The 26,010-nt window shown below is 38.6% G+C and overlaps 1 protein-coding gene and 3 non-coding genes across 4 annotated transcripts in view; 2 read left to right on the forward strand and 2 right to left on the reverse strand.

Annotated features, from left to right (window-relative positions):
* The window catches only part of LOC124384641 (eukaryotic translation initiation factor 4 gamma 3-like), a 271,327-nt gene that overhangs the window by 845 nt on the left and 244,472 nt on the right, over nt 1-26,010 (reverse strand). The window lies entirely within an intron of this gene.
* trnav-cac lies at nt 6,324-6,396 on the reverse strand. The gene has a single exon. It is a non-coding gene; the product is annotated as a tRNA-Val (tRNA).
* On the forward strand, nt 6,551-6,622 carry trnag-ucc. Its single transcript has one exon. It is a non-coding gene; the product is annotated as a tRNA-Gly (tRNA).
* trnag-ucc lies at nt 8,275-8,345 on the forward strand. Its single transcript has one exon. It is a non-coding gene; the product is annotated as a tRNA-Gly (tRNA).

The raw sequence follows: 26,010 nt of genomic DNA on the forward strand, positions 1-26,010 counted from the left end.
TTTGGATTCTGCGGAGGTCCAATATTATTGTGCCTGATGGCATCAACATCAATTCTGTTTATTCTGGGAGCATCTCCCATTTCATTTGTCCTTCTGGGTATCCTGAGAGAGAGAGAGAGAGAGAGAGAGAGAGAGATGGTAAGGAACTTAGATTTGCTAGATAATACACATGTACTCAACACACACTTACAAAGCTCAGCAGCTCTCAGTGTCTCTCTGTTTTCAGTTCGGACTTCTGAGGAGGAACATCAGCACCACACGAGAGGTTAGAGGTCACCAACCTGTAACTAATCCTGGAGGAATTAAGTGTGATTAGAAAGATAGCCATTTAAATGTAAGTGTGTGTGTGTGTGTGTGTGTGTGTGTGTGTGTGTGTGTGTGTGAGTGTGTGTGTCAGGTGAGTGTACAGTTCAGTGAAGTGCTGTTACACCTTCAGGACAGACTTCTGGCTTCAACACACTCCTCCTATATATATATATACTGTATATATAGAGATTATCGGTTGTTTGTACAGGATGAAGGCACTATAAAATTTTAATCACAGTCAATCACAATCTATCTCTCTATTATTGAATATTTTCCATGTAGTGAATACAAGGAGGAGAAGAAACAAGAAAAACAGAGATCAACATTAAATAAAACTAAAGCAAATAAAGATTAATAATATTTATACAGAATTAAGCAAAAAGCATGCCCGACCCTGCCACTAGAGGGCAGTGTGAGACTGACTTGAGGATGTGACCTGTGAGTTACAATTCATCTGTTTCTATAACCAACTGCAGTTATGATGATGATAATAATAATTATAAGTATTTTGGGGGCTGTTATGAATTGTTCAAATCTTCCCTCTACCTCTCCTTTATTAGTGTAGTTACTGATAGAAAAAGTGAAAAGCTTTTTAAAACAACTTTCATGCAAAAGATCTTGTGGCTCAATTAGATGAGATTTGCCTCTGGTTTGAGATTTTACTTGACTTTAAAAAAAAAAAAAAACATTAACACTTTTCTTTCACGTGAACAAGCTTTTTTTTTCACAAGACTTTGTCTTACACTTCCAGTGACTGTAGCTGAAGCAGAAAGAAGCTTTTTAAAATTGAAACTGATGAAATCATACCTGAGATCCACCATTTTACAAAAGCACCTCAGCAGCCTCGCTGTCATAAACATCAACCATACAAGTGCTGGTCAGATTTGCAACGATGATGTAATTGATGACTTTGCAACAAACAAAGCAAGAAAGATCTGTTTTTAGGGAAATGACTTTGTAGTGAAAAATGTATTCAATTTGTTTGTTGTGTGAATTGCCAATTTATTATTATTTATTTTCATATTGTATTTATGTATTTATTTGTAAATGTATTTACTGTAAACTCTTATTAAAGATAAAGTAAGTGCAGATTGTTGTTAGTTATTTATCTTTTTAGGTGGCAGCAGGATGGGGGCAGGTCATGACGTGGAAAGGAGACTCTCTGCTTGCAGGCTTCCTGTGACGTAGCTTCCTGTGTTTGACTGTGTTTTTAAACAAACTTTACTATTTATCTCTCCTTTTTTCCTCTTTTAATAATTCTAAATAGTTTTTGTCTTCCTGTCTTGTGCCTGTAGTTAGTTAACTGGACTATCACTAGTGTTGACTATATTCATTCCCTCTCACTTTATCACATCTTTGAATCTTAACTCTATCTGCTTGTTTGAGTTGCAAACGGTGGAGCTGAAGATTGAGGCTTTGGAGAAACAGGCAAAGCATGCCCAGCTGTGAGAGCGGAAAGCGGCGCTGGAAACATCCCGGGCGGACGCTCACTCGTCCCAGGTAAATTCCCGGGTTGAACCTAACGCTCCCAGCACCTCAACTCCGCGTGTTTCTCTGCCCAGGTCCAGCACACCTACAACGTGGCCCGCCCAGGTATCGTTCACCCCGGCACCGGTGCACCACGGACCCTGGATGCTGCAGCAGCGGAAGACACGAGCCAAGCCCCGGTCAAGACCAAGAACCGCTTCACCCCTCTCTGTGAGACGGAACGCCATACTGTGATTCTTGGCGATTCCATCGTCCGGCATGTCCGCGCTATCGGAGACAAAGGTAAGCTGCACACTCGCTGTTTTCCTGGTGCTCGTGTTCTCGATGTCGCTGCGCAGGTACCCGCGATCCTGAACAAGAACTTTGCAGCGGTTGTTCTCCATGCTGGAACGAACGACACCCGGCTGAGGGAAACGGAGATCTTAAGGAGGGATTTCAGGATCCTGGTGGAGACGGTAAGCAGCACATCACCCACAACGAGGATCATAGTGTCAGGACCTCTTCCCACTTTCCATCTGACTGGTAAGACATCAGGAAATTTACGACTATGAGAACATTTATACAACAAACCAAATAGTTACAAGTTCACACACAGCAGTTTATAGAAACCGTATCTATTCCTCGTGTAGTAAAACCAAGAATTAAATACACAAGATCCAGAAATAATCTTATTGCAGTTAAAACTGAAAAATGCCAGATAAACAAACACCAAAAAGTTCTAAAGTTTGGTTTATTAGATTAGATCACTTGCACCCGAAGCTACAGACAGACGCTAAAAGCTGCTAGAGCTGAACACCTGAGCAAACTCATAGAAAACAACAAAAACAATCCCAGGTTCCTTTTCAGTACAGTAGCTAAATTAACTACAAATCAGGGATCTGAAAAATGTGTTCCATCACAGTTTAGTAGTGACGACTTTATGAATTTCTTCACTGAAAAAATTATAGTATTAGAAAAACAATTGTGGCGGTCCACAACCAAGCATCTCCTAGAATAGCAAAGTCCACTGAAGGCGGTAGATCATTCTCACATTTAGCTCCTAAACTCTGGATCAGTCTTCCTCACAGTGTTCGGGTCTCAGACACACTCACCCAGTTTAAGTGCAGATTAAAAACATATCTTTTTAGCAAAGCTTACACATAACATGTGTCTCACATCATAACCTTGTGCTCCAGAACATCTGATCACATGCACATTATCAACATGTCTTCATGTGTGGAGTTTTGACATTGGACCTCCTGGAGTGTTTAAAGGCTCTGGCATGGAGAAGCTGATGCTGGATCTGTGATGATCACAAAAGTTGAGCTATTTTATGAGTTGCTCAGTAGCTCCTAGTTTTATAACCATAAAGACTGTAGAAGACTGTAGAAAGAACATTACTTATAATCTTATACTCCAGTGCTCATGTTAGTTCTCACTCTCCAGTATTCTGTAGTGTTGAAAGATTTATGATCAAACTCTTGATGTCACCCAAATGAGGATGGGTTCCCCTTTTGAGTCTGGTTCCTCTCAAGGTTTCTTCCTCATAACATCTAAGGGAGTTTTTCCTTGCCACAGTCGCCACGGCTGCTCATCAGGGATAAATACACACCATTCACCTTGACTGTTGTTTTCTGTAAAGCTGCTTTGAGACAATGTCTGTTGTGAAAAGTGCTATACAAATAAACTTCACTTGACTTGAATTTTAAGGAATTTGGTAATGACAAAGTTTTTTCAGAACTCCTGAATGATTTGAAAGTACTAGAGGAGAATGGCATAATGATGGCAGACAAAACTGTTGTGATGGGAGCTCTCTACTGCATTGCTGGAGACAACCTAGGCTCTCATTGTATTGGGGGTTTTACAGAAAATTTCAGTTCATCAGTGTATTTTTGCAGATATTGTCTGTTAACTCGAACTAAATTTCAGAGTGCTGATCCAGCAGTCTGTGGACCTCAGAGGACTCCAGAAACCTATAGATCTGCCACAGAGAAGACGTGTCAGAAGTACAGGGGATAAAGTTCAGGTCTGTGTTTAATTCTTTACAAAACTTTGATGTTTGCACACCTGGCATGCCCCCATGTCTTGGTCATGACATTTTTGAGGGTGTCCTCTCATATGATCTTGCTCTTTACCTCAAATATTTCATCTGCACAAATAAATGGTTCACTTACACAGTTCTGAACAGGAGCATCAAGCAATTTAAATACAAAGGAACAGATACTTTATCCAAGCCTTGTGAGGTCAGTCCAAAAACTTTGAAACTTAATGGACAAAGTGCAGAACCCTCAAGATGATGTCTGGCAGTTAACGTTGCAGCTCAAGAACAATGTTCAATTAATTTGTGCTCAGCAAATTTCCAAGGCCCAGGTTACTTATCTGGATGCTCTCATCCAAGAATATTTGGAAACCAGAAAGGCATTGTTTCCTAATACCAACTTAAAACCTAAACACCATTACTTACGACATTATCCAGGGCTGATCCTAAAATTTGGCTCTCATCAGGCTTTGGACGATGCGCTTTGAGAGCAAACACAGTTACTTCAAAAGATGCACAAGGCATCTGAAAAATGTCAAAAACCTGTGCTTGACTCTTTCAGAGAGACATCAAATGTTCCAGGTCTTCCTTTCTGCTGGGTCAGTCAGTCCTCCAGCATTGCAAATAAAAGATGGCTCAGCATTTTACTTGGAGCTTTACAGTAAGCAAGTTAAAGACGCAGTCCTACATTTTGGTTTTACTGAAAGGAATACAAAGATTCCAGTAGATGTTCAGTACAATGGCCTTGCTTACAGGAAGGGCCAGTTTTTTGTCATGAAGTATGATGAGTCAGTGGAGTTTGGTGAACTTCTGCTGATTTTTGTTAAGGATGATTCAGCTCTTCATTTTCTCATGAGAGTTTATGATGCTGAATTTATTTCTTACTACCACATGTACTCAGTAAAAAAGACAGAGTGTAGACTCATCAGTGAACTGATTGACTTGTGGCCATTGTCATCTTATGTGAAAAATGGTTACCAGAATATTCCACTGAAGCACAGCATCTTGTCAGACTGAATGCCTTCATTTCATTGGACCAGAGACCAAACTCTTTGTTTGTGTGTCTTAACAGATATGGCTGAATCACAGCTGCTAAAAACATAGGGGTTGTGATAGCAGGAGTGCTTCCGGACCTTCCTGATCAACTTGTTAAGTCCGTTGAAGATACTTTAAAAACACTTGGTGCGGCAAGCACAGATGATTTAAAGAACATCACAGAAAACGATTTGCTGCCAGTGTTAAAGCCCATACAAGCACGAAGACTGGTTGCTGCCTGGACCCAAAATAGTGAGTATAGAACAATGTCACCACACCACCCAATGGCACACTTGTTAACATGGTGTTAAGGTTAGAATATGAATTTTTATGAGTCTAATGATGATGTGATCATCATTATTTCCTGAATAAATAAATGTTGTTATTATGCAATAGGGGGCTGTTTTAAAAATTTCAGCTCAGAAGCTCAGCCAGTAAGATCATTCATCCCATGATGGATGTAACTATTGAAGATGGATCCTGCCTTAATTGGTAATAAAAAAATAACTAAATACATGGCTTGATTAATTATTGTGCCAATTACAGCATCCAAAAAAGAAACTTTACCAACTTATTTTATTATACATGGACATAGATCAATATTTATCATTTTCAGTTTTAATTTAAAATTAGCACTATAATTTAATTTTTCCTTTTATTTCCAATCTTATTGTTTAATAATTACTTTCCTTTTTATGTAATATTTTTATTTGGCACATTATTTACTTTATCAAGCCATTTTTTATTTGTTTACTACCAATATTGGCAGCGTTCATCCTCCAAATTGTTTCAAGTATCTGCATTATATATATAACTGACATTGAAGCCCTTCACCTCCGCCATCTGCCTGATGTTTAGCAGTTATTACTGCTTTAACATACACTACCCAGTGGAACTACGATCAACACTGGAGTTTCTCCAACGCTAATATTCTGTTTTTATGAACACCTTTTTTGGATTTATCAAACGACAAGATTTGGTAAAGTACCTGTTCATGTTTTTTGCTTGTTAGTTCCAGGAGTTTCTTAGATTATAATTTTCCTACAGTAATTGTGCATTCTAATGATGTAAAAAGGGGCTGCATGTACATCACTAGCTAGCATTTTATAAATCAAACACTTCTGTAAAGTTTTCCTTTTTTTCAGTTACATGATGCAGTTTGAAGATGTAGAGTTTCAGCTTTACTGCACAGTTCTGTGTAAAATAAGTCAAAGTCATTTTTTTCCAGGAATTTCTTGAATTCAGATTTTATTGAAATATATATTTTTTTTATTTTCCTATAACTGCATTTGCATATTTTAAAATGAGGAACATTTAACTTGTTTGAACATTTTTGTAGTTCAAACAGCAGCAATAACACTTAAAGCACTACACTACAGAAACAATATAAAAGAAAGTTTTCTACATTTCTCTAATGCTGTCGAGTAACACAGTTTACAGGCCTAAGAATGTAACGCTAGCTTCAAAATCACAACCTTGTTTCTGCCTGGTGTCGAACCAGGAACCTTTCACGTGTGAGGCGAACGTGATGACCACTACACTACAGAAACTACCACAGGGAAAAGCTTCTTGGTCACTGTTTGCACTTTTACATACATTTGCAGTTGCAGTAGAGCAGGAAAATGAACCGGTTTGCTGAGAAGTTCAAAACAACCAACGTTCTTCTAGCATGGATTCATTCGGCGATGTTCGCCTGCCAGCGTGGCGTTGGTGGTATAGTGGTGAGCATAGCTGCCTTCCAAGCAGTCGACCCGGGTTCGATTCCCGGCCAAAGCAAAACCTTTAGTGATTATGTTCAGTTGCCAAATTAACAACCTCTAAGCAGTCTTGCTTTTATTTGCTTCCCCTGAACACTTGGCGTTTGTGTATTAGATGGACCCGCCTGTCATCATAGACACTGGCAAAACATTTCAAAATCACTTAGCTTCTTCTTCTTCTTATTATTATTATTATCCAACTCTTTTTTATTGATGCATTCAAACAGAAAGACACTCAGGCGAGAAAGACAATGGAACAGTGTTTAATTTAGTCCAACAACAAGAAATTGGTCTCTCTCTTTCTAAGTTATACATATAATCACAATCATGAATGTGAGCATCAAGAACAGGAGAAAAAAAAAAAAAAAAAAAAAAACAAACATTAAACACTAATAAAACATGAACACTCTCCAAGATATATGTTTTTCTTTCTCCTTTCTACATCTACCAAGAAGTCAGGGCAAGAGGAAGAGCTCAAAAGGCTAAACAAAGAGAACAGGATTTTTTTTCCTCTTTCTCTTATGTGATAAGAATGGTTGCCAGGTGGTGTAAAACTTTTCCGTAATACCAAGTAATGTAAATCTGATCTTTTCTATTTGAATAAACTGAGACAGGTCATGTATCTAATGAGAAGAACTGGGTGGGTGAGGATTCTTCCAGTTCAGTAATATAAGTCTCTTTGCTACTATTAAACAAAAGGCGAGCATGTTTGATTGTAAGGATGACAAGGAGGGATTTGTGGGGTTGAGTCCAAATAATGCTATTAGGGGACATGGTTTAATATCTAAAATGAAGTATTTAGAGATTGATTTAAAACTGATGTCCAGAAAGAGGTCAAGGCTGGGCAAAGCCAAAAGCTTTATCAAGCCATTTTTTATTTGTTTACTACCAATATTGGCAGCGTTCATCCTCCAAATTGTTTCAAGTATCTGCATTATATATATAACTGACATTGAAGCCCTTCACCTCCGCCATCTGCCTGATGTTTAGCAGTTATTACTGCTTTAACACACACTACCCAGTGGAGCTACGATCAACACTGGAGTTTCTCCAACGCTAATATTCTGTTTTTATGAACACCTTTTTTGGATTTATCAAACGACAAGATTTGGTAAAGTACCTGTTCATGTTTTTTGCTTGTTAGTTCCAGGAGTTTCTTAGATGATAATTTTCCTACAGTAATTGTGCATTCTAATGATGTAAAAAGGGGCTGCATGTACATCACTAGCTAGCATTTTATAAATCAAACACTTCTGTAAAGTTTTCCTTTTTTTCAGTTACATGATGCAGTTTGAAGATGTAGAGTTTCAGCTTTACTGCACAGTTCTGTGTGTGAAATAAGTCAAAGTCATTTTTTTCCAGGAATTTCTTGAATTCAGATTTTATTGAAATATATATTTTTTTTATTTTCCTATAACTGCATTTGCATATTTTAAAATGAGGAACATTTAACTTGTTTGAACATTTTTGTAGTTCAAACAGCAGCAATAACACTTAAAGCACTACACTACAGAAACTACCACAGGGAAAAGCTTCTTGGTCACTGTTTGCACTTTTACATACATTTGCAGTTGCAGTAGAGCAGGAGAATGAACCGGTTTGCTGAGAAGTTCAAAACAACCAACGTTCTTCTAGCATGGATTTATTCGGCGATGTTCGCCTGCCAGCGTGGCGTTGGTGGTATAGTGGTGAGCATAGCTGCCTTCCAAGCAGTCGACCGGGTTCGATTCCCGGCCAAAGCAAAACCTTTAGTGATTATGTTCAGTTGCCAAATTAACAACCTCTAAGCAGTCTTGCTTTTATTTGCTTCCCCTGAACACTTGGCGTTTGTGTATTAGATGGACCCGCCTGTCATCATAGACACCGGCAAAACATTTCAAAATCACTTAGCTTCTTCTTCTTATTATTATTATTATTATCCAACTCTTTTTTATTGATGCATTCAAACAGAAAGACACTCAGGCGAGAAAGACAATGGATCAGTGTTTAATTTAGTCCAAAACAAGAAATTGGTCTCTCTTTCTAAGTTATACATATAATTACAATCATGAATGTGAGCATCAAGAACAGGAGAAAGAAAGAAAAAATAATAAAACAAAATAAAAGATTTGCACCTAAGTACATGAACACTCTCTAAGATATATGTTTTCTTTCTCTTAAATACAATAAGAATGGTTGCCAGGTGGTGTAAAACTTTTCCGTAATACCAAGTAATGTAAATCTGATCTTTTCTATTTGAATAAACTGAGACAGGTCATGTATCTAATGAGAAGAACTGGGTGGGTGAGGATTCTTCCAGTTCAGTAATATAAGTCTCTTTGCTACTATTAAACAAAAGGCGAGCATGTTTGATTGTAAGGATGACAAGGAGGGATTTGTGGGGTTGATTCCAAATAATGCTATTAGGGGACATGGTTTAATATCTAAAATGAAGTATTTAGAGATTGATTTAAAACTGATGTCCAGAAAGAGGTCAAGGCTGGGCAAGCCAAAAGTATGATAAAGAGTAGCCGAGCCGACACCCATCACAAGTTGGATCCAAACCAGGGTTAATTTTAGATAGTTTGGTCTTTGTCCAATACACTCTATGCAACAATTTAAACTGTATTAACGAATGATGGGCGCATATAGAGGAGGAATGTACACGACCAAGGGCCTTGGACCATTCCTCATCCATGAAATTATAATTAAGGTCCGATTCCCAGTTACTCTTTATTTTAGAAAGCGACGAAGAGCCTGATTGAACAACGAATGATACGATAACGATAACACAAGTGAACATGCAGTTTTATTATTGAGAAAACAAAATCCAAAACCACAATATTTGGTTGGGCCGCCTTAGCAGCAACAACTGCAATCAGGCGTTTGTGATAACTTGTGATGAGTCTGTTACTGCGCTGTGGAGGAATTTTGGTCACTCATCTATGCAGAATTGTTGTAATTCAGCCACATTGAAGGGTTTTTAAGCACAAACCTTTTTGAAGGTCATGTCACAGCATCTCAATAGGATTCAGGTCAGGACTTTGACTAGGCTACTCCAAAGTCTTCATTTTTTCTTTCCTTAGCCGTTCAGAGGTGGACTTGCTGGTGTGTTTTGGATCATTGTCCTGCTGCAGAACCCAAGTTCACTTCAGCTTGAAGTCACAAACAGATTCTCCTTCAGGATTTTTTAGTAAACAGCAGAATTCATGGATCCATTTATTACAGCAAGTCTTCCAGGTCCTGAAGCAGCAAAACAGCCCCAGACCATCACACTACCACCACCATATTTCACTGTTGGTATGACGCTCTTTTTCTCAAATGCGGTGTTACTTTTACGCAAGGCCTGATGGGACACACACCTTACAAAAAGTTAAACTTTCGAGTATTTTCCCAAAAGTCTTGGGGATCATCAAGATGTTTTCTGGCAAAACTGAGACTAGCCTTTATGTTCTTTTTGCTCAGCAGCTGTTTCAGTCTTAGATCTCTGCCGTGTAGATCATTTTTGCCGTCTCTTTCTCATGGTGGAGTCATGAACACTGACCTTAACTGAGGCAAGTGAGGCTGCAGTTCTTTGGATGTTGTTATGGGGTCTTTTGTGATCTCTTGGATGAGTCGTCGTTGTGCTCTTGGGGTAATTTTGGTCAGCCGGCCACTCCTGGGAAGGTCACTGTTCCATGTTTTTGCCATGTGTGAACAAAAAAGTTAGCACAGTTTTAACAGGGGGGCAAACACTTTTTCACACGGGGCCATGTAGTTTTGGATTTTGTTTCCCCTTCATTTAAAATCTGCATGTCGTGTTCACTTGTGTATCTTTTAGTAATATTTAAATTAGTTTGACGATCTGAAATATTAAAGTGTGACAAACATGCAAATAAACAGTGTTGGGCCGGTAACGCGTTACTTTTGACAATAACTAATACTGTAACAATACTGTAAAAATAAAGTAACTCCGTTACCATTACCGTATGGTGCGTTACCCGTTACTTTTATAAATGAATGAATTTGGGCTGAAGTGTAGACTACAGCCTAACCAGCTTACAGCAGCGTCTCATTGTAGGATTGGTGGATGAACCACTGTAAACACGAAGAAGACGCACTGTGGGAGTGTCTCTGTTTATTCAGGTCTGTAATGGCAAGTCGAGGCGAGAGCAAGACGAGTTGTTCAAAGTGGAAATATGCTCATTATTTCACTTTAGTTGAGTATAAAGACAAAAAATGTCAAATGTAAGCTGTGTCTTTCTGGTTCGAAGCTCGTATCTACTGCGATAAACAGCAACTCCAATCTGCTTAAGCTCCTTCAGAATCTACATGCCTCGACGAAGCTAGAAGCTAACCCGGTGTTCTGTTTTCATACTTCAGCTGTAAAAAGAACATGTTTAAGAGCTCAACACAACAGCAGAAGCCACTTTAGTGTTTGATTGTGAATATATTATTCAGCTTGTTTTGTTATTTATTTCAGAAATGCTTGTGATGTATTCAGTTTGTGCTGCTCTGACTTTAATAAAATAATGTTTAAAAATGACTTTGTGTTTAAGTCAGTTTTGTGTTTGTAGACCATAACACATAAAAGGGCATTAATGGGAACATTAAAGAAGGTTCTTTAAAAAAGTAACTAAAAAGTTACTTTTAACAGTAACGCATTACTTTTTGGTGTAAATAATCAACAAAGTAATTGAGTTACTTTTTGAATGAAGTAACGAGTAACTGTAACTAGTTACTATTTTTTAGTAACGAGCAAAACACTGCAAATAAATATACACAATGGTGTGAAAAAGTTTTATACTACTACAAAAGTATGTACTTGATATACAATGCTATTTTTTCTTTCTTTCTTTGTCTTCCAACAGTCATTTAGTTGAATCTTCTGAGGAGAAGTGGGTTCCACACACCAGCTATCAACCAGAAAAGAGGTTCAAGCAGTCTCCAAACTCAGCACCTGTTTCAGCTCTACCAGTAAGAGTGAAGGGGCTGGATGTTCTCTGGTTCAGGCAAACTTTCTTGTAGTTTTATTATCGAAAATACCCTAAATATATTACACAAATGCTTAACGTATAATGTAACGGTGTGTTTTGGGAAGACTATTTTAAGGAATGTAGTGATATTTTGCAATGAGCTCAGACAGCTAACGTGCTTCATTTGAAGGTCATGTTCAGTTCACTTTGTAAAATTTGAATGAAATGTTTCAAAATACACGATTATTGTGTAAGTTATAGTTATTACAATAAACTGTATTTAAATAGGTTGTGGGTTGTGGATCGAGTTAATAGAATCTTTAGTATTTAAGTCAAAGAATCATACAAAAGCCATATACACAGTCATACGCCTAATGCTAATTACAAATGCTAAATTAGAATGAATCTTTCTTTTTGGATAAATCTTTGCTTGATTTGCGTTAGAGGACGGCTTAAAGACCAGACAGAATCCTCTGCCAGCTGGTCAGTTCCATTTCACCGTCCGTGTTTTGCTTTCTGTGAATCAGTTTTGGCTAACGTTAATGCTAAACACGTGATTATTGAGTTATAGTTATAGGGGATTCTTAGCCTTGTTAACCCTGTGGTTATTTATGATCTTAGATGTACAACATAACGTGCTTCACATAACATCCGGTCTAAAACACAGAAAATATATCATCATGTTGAATTATCAGCAAATGTCTAGTATTTCAGGAGCTTAGCGTGGTTGTGATCACCTCTGCTTCACACACAAAAGTGGTCGTAAAACAATAAGGAGAGACAAAAGCTCCATGTGCTAGGTGGCCAAGTTTTTAAATAAAAAAATACAATGAAAGTAAATATAAAGTAACCATATCCTGTTAGAGGGCAATAAATTCCACCATTAGGGTCCCTTAACTGGTTCCATTGTGTAATTCAATTCAATTCAATTCATTTTTATTTGTAAAATAAAGTGCTGCAGACCACCGACACCAACTACAGTCCAATCTGTCCTCAAAGCACCCGTTCTACTCCGGAATTACATGGAACCACCCAAGGTGTTGATGAGAGACCGTCCCGAGCTGCACAGAAGTGTGAAGATCCAAGGAGGGGAGAGGGGCAGGAACAGTGGTCACTGGAGCCTCAGGAGCATGTTTAACTCGACCGAAAGAGAGAGAGAGAGAGAGAGAGAGAGAGAGAGAGAGAGAGAGAGAGAGAGGGTGACGGGAAGAGAAGGATATGGATTATTAAGTGTAACTATTGGTGTATGAAAGTTAATGTCACTGTGCAGTTTGGACTCCGGCAAGACTCGCTATGGCAGCATAACTAAAAGGGAGAACCAGAAGGTAACACAGACATGAGGGATCTCTGGGATAAGAGAAGACCCACCACACCACCGTCAACAAACCTGAGTGAACGTGTGAATGTGAGGGGACGACAGCATACAAATATACCAGTTCACCAAACACTCTATATCCATGCTCCCTCCAGATCTGTGCCTTTACCTAAGAAAAATCTACTGATCAAAGGCTTGACTAAATAAATACGTTTTCAACCTCGACTTGAACACTGAGACTGTGTCCGAGTCCCGAACACTGATTGGAAGGCTGTTCCATAACTGTGGGGCTTTATAAGAGAAAGATCTGCCCCCTGCTGTAGTCTTCATTATTTGAGGAACCAACAGATAGCCAGCACCTTTTGATCTAAGTAGGCGTGGAGGATCATACTGGTACAGAATTTCACTCAGATACTGCGGTGCGAAACCGTTAAGTGCTTTATACGTCAGTAGTAATATTTTATAATCAATGCGAGATTTGATTGGGAGCCAGTGTAGACTAATTAAAACAGGGGTGATGTGGTCGTATTTCCTAGATCTAGTGAGGACCCTTGCTGCTGCATTCTGGACTAACTGAAGCTTATTTATGCACTTACTTGCACACCCAGACAGTAAAGCGTTACAGTAGTCTATAGTCTAGTGTAGTGGCTAACATGATTTTCAAAGCCCTTTTTCTCACTCTGGATGTATACAGTTCTTGAAAAGTGGACAGGGGGACACCGATAACCATTGCAGACATCTAAACTGTCCTCTGTAGTCCTCTGATGTCTGATTTTACAGCTGAGCAGAACCAGACAGCTATTAAAGCAACTCCTGTTGAACTTTCTAAGCTGGTGAAGGAAGTACATACTCTGTTAAGCCTTTTTAACAATGGAGTCGATGTGATTGTCCCATTACATGCCCTAAGAGATGGTGGTGCCCAGGAACCTGAATGACTCCACTGCTGCCATAGTGCTGTTCATGATGGTGAGTTGGGGGAAACCTGGGGGATTACCTAAAATCCACAATCATCTCCACTGTTTTGAGCGTGTTAAGCTCCAGGTTTTTATGACTGCACCATGTCTCTCAGGCCTTCCTTCACTGAAGCAGGGTCGTTGGCTGAAAACTGATTTTCCAGCTTTTTAGAGTAGCTCCTCTCAGTCACTCTATGAGGATCAATGATGAGGATTAATCTTCCTCATATTAATGAATTAATCATGTACTACAGTATTTGAAAATAACTTAACTGAGAATAGAAAGCTGAGGGTACATTGAGTTTCCCAAAACTGGATTGTTGCAATCTGAAAACATGTTACCTGAATCATTATTTCTGCTTATTTATGCTGTGCAGGTAATTGTGTGGATCCATAGGTTAGTGGTCATCACATCTGCTTTACATGCAGAAGGTTCTGGGTTCAACTCCCAGTGGGACCATGCAGGTTGTAAACATGAATAAGGTTTATATATTACAAATTGTTACTCAATCCTAAAAATAAATAAACAGCATGTTTCTGCATTGTGCTTGTATCAGTAATGGAGAAAAAAGAGCATATCTCCACTGTGGGTCAAACCCAAGACCTTCTGCATGTAAAACAGACATGATGACCACTACACTCCAGTATTAACAATCAATGACTGTTTCCTCCAATGTTATAAATCACTATATACTGCTCCTTTATCTGCTGACACTTCAACATTAGAGGCCTTTTTCAAAATTTATGTATTCCTACAATAAGTGTGGGTACAGCATTACATTTGGATGAGTTTATATCTGATACAGAAATAGCTTTAGCAAGTCTGCCTTCTGGTAAATCACCTGGACCAGGATACAAAAATCTTAGCAAAAACTCTGACCTGCCGTCTGGAGAAAGTTCTGCCTTGTGTTATTTCACCTGAACAAACAGGCTTCATCAAGAACAGATACTCTTCTTGTAATATTGGGCACATGTTGAATGTTATATATAACCCATCTCTATCTGACACTTCTTTAAAGGTGGAGAAGCAGAAGGTGGAGGAGCAGAAGTTGAGGAGCAGAAGGTGGAGGATCAAAAAGAACAGGCTGAAGTCCTTTGGACTTTTGGAGACTTTAGAGAATGTGAGAAAATGTATAACTGTGTGTAGATAATCAGGTAAAATATTATTTATGAGTGTGACTTTGTTGAAGGTGTTTATGTCTCACCATAAATCTGATTATCACGACTCACACAGCACAACTTACTCAAAAGTCTAATGCTGAATGTTTCCTGTTTTTTTTTAACCTAAAGAAATGTAAATGAATGTAAATGCATCCGCAAAGCACACAGCATTGTGGATGACCACACACACCCGTTACACACACTTCACCCTCCTACCATCAGGGAAACGGTTCTGAAGCATTCGGGCCGTCACATCAAGACTGTGCAACAGTTTTTTCCCGCAAGCCATCAGCCTCAACAAACATCTAAACTGAACTCTCTCTCATACACACATACACACACACACACACACACACACTTACACACAACTGAGTGACTGATCTGTACAACCGGACTCAACACACATAAACTTCACACACCCAGGTTTCAGCACCATTCACACCTTTCATTCATTATCGCAAAATGTTTACATGCCGTTTGTTGCTGATCTTCCAGGACTTGCTGTTTTTGCACAATATTTTGTCCAATCCTTTGGTCACTGTTCAGGTTTTGATTTGATTTGATTGCTGCTTTTGTAGAATTGCACAATTCTGTTTACATTTCTCTGTTTACATTTTTCTGCTACTGTGCACCTTATTCTGTCACGACAGGTTTTACTGGCAGAGCTATTGCTATTTTTTTTTTTTTATATTTTGTGTATTGTGTGTTGTCCTGCACTGTCCTGTGTTGTCCTGCACTGTCCTGTGTTGTCTTTTGCACTGTTTGCACCAGTTGCACACATGCACTTTATGTGGTGAGGATCTAAGTTCCTGGCCCTGTGCTCTTCTGTTCTGTTACTGTTGTTTTATGTTGTTGTATGTAGCACCTGGGTTCAGGAGGAACGTTGTTTCATTTCACTGTGTACTGCATCAGCTATATATGGTTGAAATGACAATAAAAGCTTCTTGACTTGACTTGACTCTTGAAGTGATGAACACACTGGATGTTGTTCTGTAGACAGTCACACTGCTGCTGAGAAATCTGGACTGTACTGTGGATGACGGACCTGTAGGAAGCATTCCTGAGATTTGGGACTGTCCTCACTGCACAGGTCATTTATAACTACTGATCCTTACATTTTCCTTCGTTTTCAGTAACTTGGGGTTTCCTCCCTGTACTCAGCTGGAGTATTTTCTGAATGTGGAGAGCTCTGATATTGTGAACCTCTAACACGTTTGATGTGCACTCTTTGCTTTGTGTTTCTGCTCGCTGTCCCGTACAGGTCATGATGGAGAACGGACGCTCAAAAGGCTTCGGGTATGTGACGTTTTCATCTCCTGATGAGGCTCAAGTAGACATCGTGGAGATGAACGGCAGGGTGCTGGGCAGCAGGACTGTGTACTTAAGTCCCTCTCAGACCACCCAGGGACGAAGTCACGGCATGAAGGTAGAAACCATCTTGCCTTCAAAACCCTGCCCAGACCCAAGACCCAACGCCAACAAGAACATCCATCCACAGAGTGAGTCAAAGCCGTCCGATTAGTTTTGTGTTAAGTGCAGTTAAAGATTCAAAACAGAAGAGAACTTTTCATGTTAGCAAAATTTACCTTCTGATTGGATGCAAACATGAGATGATTGTCTGCATCTACAGATGTTCCAGTTGCAAATCCTGGAAAAGAAAACCAGCAGCAGTGGAACAGGGGATTCACACCACAGCCTCTCAGACTGGACACACAGGAACTATTCTGATTCTATTTCCAGTGTGTTTTATAGAGACCTTCATGATCTGGAGCAGGTTTTGGTCACAGCTGTGTTTGGTCACATGTAATAATTGGTTTAATACTGAGTGATTGATCAGTGTGTATTATTAAAGTCAGCAATGCAAACACACACATGCACTCAAACATTGGATGCTGAATTTGTTCTGTTTTCTGTAGGAATTAGGATTAGATCCTCTATTATACCAGAACCAGTTTACACTTGCAGCAAGTTTCTGCTCTCAGAAAATGACCTTTAAATAAAAGTGCTTCATTGTTCATTCACCAGTGAGACCAGAACGTTGATGATAAAAGAACACAGCTGTTCTGTTTATATTATGGGATACAGACAGTGCTTGTTATTTCTCATGGTTTTCACATGAGAGTGATGTAATGCTCATGTTTTTGCTTTCTGTATCTCCTCACTCACTTCTACAGGTGGTACTGCACAATGGACGGTCCAAAGGCTTTGATTTGTCTGATATTCCTCTCTGGATGAAGACACTAATGCCATCAGAGAGTTGAATGGAAAGCTGGTGAGCAGGAGGTCACTGTGTATCACTATGGCTGAGCAGTGGACAGGGAGCAGCCGCCACACCAAGCCCTACCTCCATCCATCCAGGAACATGCAGTGGTTCCATCTACAGCGTAAGTCATACTGTCCTCATAATGTCCTACAAAACTTTACTAAACACACACTGTGTACCGGTCAAACACACACATTATGTAAAGTAACACATCTCTGTTTTTCACTTTCAGGTCATCGTGCTGTCGTTCTGCTCCACTGAATTCATCATTTTATTTATTTTGCTTTTATTTATTATTTCTTTCTTTTTACAGAAATAGTTTTATTACTGTGAATAAATATGTAAATAACTAACAGTAATGAAGGTGTTTCATTATTGATCATTCATAAAATTCCCTCTTAATACATGAGAACTTTCATTAGAACTGAAAGAGACGGCGCTGTGAAAAGAGAACAGTAATAACAGAGTTGTGTTCGTGAAAACCCTGAAACAGATCATGTAAATACACTACTCTGACGCTGACACCATTTATTTAATGGATGAATAAAATTGATCTGAAATAAATTCAAATATTTAAGCTGTAATACTGCACTGTATTTAACTTATTATTATTATTATTATTATTATTATTATTATTATATTGTTATAATTTTAAATGTATTGATAGATTTTATTTTGAAACTTTATATTTTGATGTTTTATTTCAGTTAATAAATTTTTATTGTATTTAATTTGTGTCGGTTTATGTTCTAATCTCTAATATACACTAAAAGCCTTTATATTTATAAATGTGTATTTAAATCACAGATATTAAAAATTAATAATATGTAAAAGATCTAATATCTACCAAAAAATCACTCAGTGTTGATTTAAGATGTTTGGACATTTATTCCAGCTCATAAATACTATAAAACATGCAGCATTAAACATGAACTTCCAGCAGATGAACATCTCATAATACTGTCTGGAAGTGAGAAATGTACAGGTTGTTTTTACTCCATACACATGAACTTACTTTGATCAGAAACACAATCATACTCCAAATCAATTAATCAATAAAGTCAATAAAAGAATCCCAAACTGCTGTGTGTCTTGTCCTCGCTATTAATGACGTCATTAGAGCTCCACTACTTCTAATGACCTGCTGTGACAGTGAGCTCTAATACACATCACACTGCCACCTACTGGTCATTTATGATTCTGCAACATTCATAGAGTCACTCCGGTCAACTTCCGGTTCTCAACTCGGATTCACTCGCTTTATACACAGTTTACAGCCGTTTTTATCTTATTTATGACTGTAATATCGCTCTTCTCTCAGGAACAACAGAAAAGCTGTGAAAACATGATCTTTTATCCGCTCTATACCTCTGTAATGTGCGCATGCGCATAGTGTCAGGTTAAAAGAGACCGGGTTACGTCACAGACGGAGGGCGGGCATCTGCCTGTGACGTCACAGTAAGGCAACGTCTATAATTGGAAACGCGTCTCTGTTTCTCTCATTTCCGAGATTTTTGCTTGTGAGTAAAGAGGCATAAACATGGAGCTCTTCAGAAGGTTGAGAAAGTTTTTTCAAACCAGAAGATCGAAGAAAACTAAGCAGATTGCTGAAATGAAGGAGAAGCTGGAACACATGGAGAAAGTAGAGAAAGACTTGGATGCATTTTCTTCTAATGATAGAGAAGATAACAGAAGAGAAAGAAGAGAAGGCCATTCTGCTACAGACGGTGCAAAAGCTGGAGGCTACTTTGGCTTCTGAGCAAAAGCAGCAGGAACAGGACATAACTGAGAGAAGCCAGAGCTGGGCGAGAGAACAAAAACAACTGGAGGAACGTGTTGCTCAGCTTGAGTTTATTTTGGAGCAGACCACCATGAAGCTACAGTCTTCCTTGAAAATCAATGAGGAACTGGAGAAAACTGTAGAATGTGAGAGAGAGCTGGACAAGAGAACAAACGAAAGTGGAGAAACATGTTGCTCAGCTTGAGGTCACTTTGGATCAGACCACCATGGAGCTCCAGTCTTCCCTGAAAATCCATGAGGAACTGGAGAAAACTGTAAAATGTGAGAGAGAGAGCTGGAAGAGAGAACAAAACGACTGGAGGAACATGTTGCTCAGCTTAAGCTCACTTTGGAACAGACCACCATGGAGCTCCAGGATACTCAGAATCACTGTGAGAAAATAAAAATAGTGCAGAGCAGGAGAGAGATCATTTGATCAGAGAGAAAGAGCGACTGGAGGAACGTGTTGCTCAGTTTGAGCCCACGTTGGATTTTAAAGAAAAACAAGAGGATGAAAGAGAGAAAACTAAACTTGACATAGAGGAGAGGAACAACTTACAGCTTCAGACCAACAGGGGGCTCCAGGATACCCAGAATCTCTGTGAGGAAGAAAAGAAGACTTCAGAGAATAAAACAGATCATTATATGAGAGTCCGAGAGCGATGGGAGGAAATTGTTGCTCAGCTGAGACAAGAAAACATTCAAAAGAAAAGGAGAAATAGAAAAAAAAGAAGACGACAAGAGAAACAGAGTGTCTGAACATGCCTTTTTCCTCTTTCTGTTTCTCTTATGGCTATTTATAATAGTTTTACACTTATAGTCAATAGTATAAAGCTGAGTGTAAAGCTATTGTATCTTGTAGATCGTCTCGCCTTTTGATCATTTTTATTTCTGTCTTGTCAAATCTTTTTTTTAATCTTTTTTTAAATCTTGATTTTAATCTTTTACTACAAAGAGTCACAATAAACACTAATAACAACCATTATTTTTGTCTTCCTTACAAACGCTGTATGACCTCCTCATGGATTCTTCCACTTAGTTTATATCCTCTTGTGGGGCAGGGGCTGTGGCTCGGGGTCATAATGCTGAGGGGAGGGAGGTCAGGAGGAGAGGAAACTGGTCCTCAGTGCCACATTGTGCAAAACACCACACACCCTGATAATCTTACACACTTTTTCCGGGTGGTATAAAGTCTTCCACCTGAGACATCCAGAGCTCCACATCTGCATTTCTGGAGGTGAGGAGCGTCTGAGGGGTGATGCCTCTGTCACCTGTCATATTATAGACTACATCAGGACAATGTTTACAATTTCTACATGTTGTTAAAGTCACCAAGAAGCCAGTCATCACGTCCTGCAGCTGCATAGATCACATAGATCCAGGAGCACAGCTGTAGGAATCTAAATCAGATTATTATTTAGTCATCATCATGGGCCGAGAAATCATCATGGTCCCTGGAGACTCTTTCTCTCCTTAATCTTCCATTGGTGTAATCCTCCAGCAGTGCCATCATGCAGCATTACACACGGGGGTCACCACAGCATTTATATGTTTACAGTAATTACACTGATCATTAACACCTTGGCAAAATCAGCATGAATTAGTGGCATCATCACCAGTGATACAATTTGAAGATGAAAATGTGACATGTGAACATGTTTCTTCATGCCAGTTTTGTCATGAACATCATTATAGTTAGGACTGAAAATGAGAACATAAAGAGAGTAACGACTGTGTGAGAGCGTAATGGCTGCATTTCCAGATTTATTGAAGGAAAATATGTCGTTATTTACACTGTGTTCTGCAGTTATCTAATGGTAGGGGATTTGATGTTCTCCTGTATTCCATGCAGTCGGGCATCTCCTCCTCCTGCGCTCCCGTAGTGGAATGTGATGGTGAGACGCCGCTGATTACAAATTTAGAGTGAATTTTTATTTAACATTTGAGTTGGATTTTATAAGAAGGTGTTTATGAAACAACTATCACTCAGTACAAACCCAAATAACCTGCAGGATTTCATCTTCATGATCACAACACTTCAAACAAAACATCTACAGTACATACAGGATTCAGGGCCATTTTTCGATATTTATATGTTACAGTAATTTTGTATTATTTATATTAGGAGTCTTTAACGACTCTGTGCATATGTTTAAAAATGACCATGTTACTGTGTGTACAATGATACTAATTGTGTTCATGTATTACAAACACTTTATTAGAGCACCTATATATTCATATACACTGTGTGTGTGTGTGTGTGTGTGTGTGTGTGTGTGTGTGTGTGTGTGTGTGTGTGTGTGTGTGTGTGTGTGTGTGATTATTTGTACAAAGAGTTCCGTCTCATCACTTTCATTATTTTAGATCAAACATGTGCACTACTACTATCAGGTAAAATACAATGTCCTCGTAGGAAAAAAACACCAAAAACAAAGTGTCCAAAAACTTACGACCCCCAGGCTGAAATAGTCCACGCAGAAACAAAACAGAGTAAGAACCGGAGCTTTGAGGGTTGGGATTTGGACTGTAGTTTATGTTAACAGTCTGCTACACTGACTCAGGATGTCAGAATGTGTCTTTGTTTCTCATTTCTCAGGTTTGTGCAGTTTTAGGAAAATAAGGGAAAAATGTAGAGGTGTCATGAGTATGAACTGGAAGAGATATTCGAGGTGGAAAATAGAGACGCATATGAGGAACAATAGTCACTCCAGAAAACAGATATATGCCATGGCCGGTAAAAAGTGGTGACCACGTACACCAGGCAAAGTGTGTCGGCCGGAAGGAAAAGATAGGAAAATATAATGTAAAATAAAAATAGTAAAATAAGCAAACAGCATGCAGGCAACATGCCTTAACTATACTCAAACAGCATATGCACATATTTTCAAAACACAAGTAGAAACGTAGGTGAAAAAAATCATATAAAATATATATAAATATAAAATGAGAAGAGTAATAGGTTAATAGGCACAACACATCGTCAGATAATAAAGAACGAGGAGAATAGTTGCAAGAATTTGTATAAGAGGTACACTGTCCAAAACACACAGGAAGTAAGCATGAGAGAGCATGAGCTTAAGATGCAGGCAGGATGAGAGTAAGACAGGAAATGTTATATAAAGAAGTATTATGGCATAAGAAATATATTTTAAGAAGATTTTAAGTAAAACTAAGTAAAAGACGAGAGCTATGAAAATTAGGAAAAGCATTTGGAGAAAAGTGCTGGTGTGTTAAAACTAAAGCCCTGGTTTGTAAAACTAGTAAAAAACACGTTTTATACAAAGTCTACACAAAACAAAACAAAGGATGATTTGCAGACATAGGAAAAAAAACCCAGACGAGATTTTTAGAAAAGTGCACGATCAGGGATGTTTTTAAGACAAGGTCTCCATCAAGAGATATTTTTTGTACATGTAAATTAGAATCGTATGGAGGTGAACGAGGCCTCCTGGATATGGGTGGAATTTTACTAAGAATAGGTAGAAACTTACCAGAAAACTCGTGAGCAAAAGGTGGGATATGCAAAGCCCCATAAAATCAATGATGTACGTAAATTGTGAGGGAGGAGATATTAGACACAATATGTACATTTTACTAGGTGTGAGATATAAAAAATAAGGATTGTTTATATCAAATTCACACTCGCATGTGAAAGCTGACGGTGTCATTGCTGTCAGGATGATTCTCCCGAGAGCTCCATGGGACGGGTCTGAAGTGACTGCAATAAAGCTGATTTTCTCCTTCTCATTCGTGACTGGAAGATGTCTTCATTTGGTTTGTTATGTATTATTTTAAGTTTTGTAACTTATTGGTAAATGATTAGTGAACAGCTAAAACTAATTTGAGTATTGAGCCACAATTGTTATGTCTATTCGGACATGGGGTCTGAGTTACGAGACCCCGACCACTGTACTGTAACTCAGTGTCAGGATGTTACTGATCTTCTTATCGCCTCGGCATCATGGTGGAGTCTCCTGTCATCAGAGAGTCTTTACCATGAGGTGCCGTGTAGAACATCCAGTGGTCAGTATGAGAGAATTGAATAACAGAACATAAGATTTTTTTCTCCAAAGTTTAAATAACATTGGATTTTTTTTTCCATTTTTTGAATTTTAATTTCATTCATTTTTTCATTCATGTATTTTTGCTCTTGTTGTGAAGTGAAGTTTGTGTCATTGCTGCTACACTGTGCATCTGAACGATCACGACTCAAATCTCACAATAAACTTTAGGGTTTTATCACATTTTCTACTTTCATTCATCTGATTGTCTCCCCAGTGTCCAACTGCTCCATGGCTTTGTGTATCAGTCACCTCACAACTATAGCAAAGAGTTTTTATTATTGACCGAGTAAATTCCAAGTGATTCAGTGCTTATGCTCAGAGACTGGACTGACTAAAATAAGGCTGCAATACTGCACTGTATTTAACTGTCCAAACCAGATTTATTCTAGTTTTACACATATTAATAGTCACTACTTTACCTTCAGAAAACTGACATGCGCTTGTAAGTGCCACTAACTCTGCAGCTTGTGTATAGTAATGATTTAGCTTTAACTATTTCATCAGGTAAACTTACAACCACATATCCACATAAATACACATCATCAGAAGGTTTTGAACATGAACCATCTACATATAGGCAATCCCCCTCTTCCAGGGCCGTGTCTAAAAGATCGGGCCTTCAAGAGGTCTCTTGTTCAATGTGTTTAAGGCAATCATGTGCGTTGTCAAAACCATCTACCGTATTTTCCAGACTATACGCTGCTTCTTTTTTCCCATGCTTTGAACCCCACGGCTTCAACAATGAAGCAGTTAATTTATGGATTTTTCCCGGGTTTTTCCTTTAAGCCAAAAACCTGAGCCCCATAACATTAGACCAATGAAATTGCCAGATGGGTTAAGGTGAACCAATGAAATTCTTTATATCAAATCGTGTGCGCTCCCACTGAATCGGGCCGCACCACATCATAAATATGGATGAGGTTCCTCTGACGTTTGACCTGCCTCTCAATCGGACTGTCAACAGAAAATGCGAATCATTTGTCTCCCCCGCATGGACTCAGTTCAGAAAATCTGACCAAGAAGGTACACACTTTTTAGAAGTGGGATTCAAACCCACACCTCCAGAGGAGACTGCGACCTGAACGCAGCGCCTTAGACCGCCTTAGACCCATGTACTGATCACATGCATAAATTGGAAGTAATAGGATTTTAAAATTGGTTTTACTTTTCTCCACTCTGAAGTGATACTCGTTCTTATCTGTGATCTCAATCTATGTCCACCTCTCTGCTAATCACATGCAAGCACTACATTCTTACCCTTATTCCCAATGAAAGAAGGCTCATATAAAATTATATGGCATTTATTAATGAAGGAACTCATGTTCTTTCAGTATCAACATCAACTCAACAAGTCTCCCCTGCATGGGCTCAGTTCAGAAAAACTGACCAAAAAGGTACACACTTGTCAGAAGGGATTCGAACCCACACCTTTAGAGAAAACTGCGACCTGAATGCAACGGCTTAGACCACTCGACCATCCTGACAGGCTGAGCTTAATGTTTCTTACCTTGGTGACCATGTCTAGGCCATATGGTGAACACGCAAATGTAGCAGACGTATTTTGTTTGTGGTTTAAATGTTGTTATCTGTCATTAATAATGTTATTGTTATGAGTGTGTAACTGTATTTATAGTACAGTAGCACATACAGTAGCCTTTTAAGTAGTGCTGTGGGTTAGTGTTTGTGTTACTAGTATGTAAATATAGTTATTTCTTAGCTATAAAACAAAACATGTTTTAAATGTCCCAGACATGTCTAAAAAGTCACACAAGGCTTTAGAGGACGATGAGTGGACGTCTGCCTGTGGCGGTAGAGAATGATGAGTGGGCACTGGGGTTCTGCTCTGAAGCTGCTTCCCATCAGAAGAAATGGTTTGATCTGTTTCATAAGGTTTGTGCAGACAAAAATTTATAAGAGAACATGATTAAACACAGGTACCATAACCTCAATTACAATAGATTTGTATTTTTTAAAATTGCCTTTTAATTTTGCCTTTATGAGACCATTTATTAAAATGTTTTATATTATAGTGTTATATTTATAGATCTTCATTTCACTTCACTTCTGCCCTCAGACTCTCACTAGTGTACAGAGATGATTGTGGATTAAACATATTAATGTGTGAATGTTAGATTTTCAATGTTTCTTCTTATTTAGATCTGTAAAAAATACCAAGACTAAAAGGTAAATAAAACCTGTGTTCCACACTCTTTATTGTTCTTTTACCAGGTCATAAGTGTTCCACCTGCTGCAAGTGTTCCACCTGCTTTACTCCACTCCTACTGCTGTAGCGCCCCCTACCTCCAACCCCACATTATACAGCCTGCACTTACATTATCACTGCTCATTCATTATTTTTATATTTTATAGTCATATTGTCTTTTATTGGATAGAAGATTTTGTGTTTTCTTCAAAAGGGAAATCAGATCTTTACTTTTCCAGCACACGTATGATTTTACATGAATGTCAGTCTGTTCTGTCGCCTCTTTTTTACTTTACAAAGTCACAGTTTGCTGGATCCTTCAGCAACAATTCAGCAGCCAAACCTAATGTAAATGTACCAATGCAGATTCATGCAATTGAAAAAGATCTTCATATGTCATTATCATCATCATCATCATCATCATTATTATGCTTAAGTTAATAATTTACAATATGTGCCTTTACAGCCTGGTAGTCAATGTCCATCTCCTTCATCCAGTGATTCATCTGAATTCAGTGATTCATCTGCATCCAGTCCTTCATCTGCATCCATTCCTTCATCTGCATTTAGTCCTTTATCTGCATCCAGTCCTTCATCTGCAGCCACACCTGCTGTTTCTTCCAGTTCTGCTCCTCTAATTATTTATTTCCGGTATTTTAAGCCACTCAGAGACTTGATATCATTTTACTGTTTATAAATATTTTTGCTAATATTATATAGTTGTGTTTTACTTT

The sequence above is a fragment of the Silurus meridionalis genome, chromosome 4 (assembly GCF_014805685.1).
Source record: "Silurus meridionalis isolate SWU-2019-XX chromosome 4, ASM1480568v1, whole genome shotgun sequence".
Taxonomy (NCBI): domain Eukaryota; kingdom Metazoa; phylum Chordata; class Actinopteri; order Siluriformes; family Siluridae; genus Silurus; species Silurus meridionalis.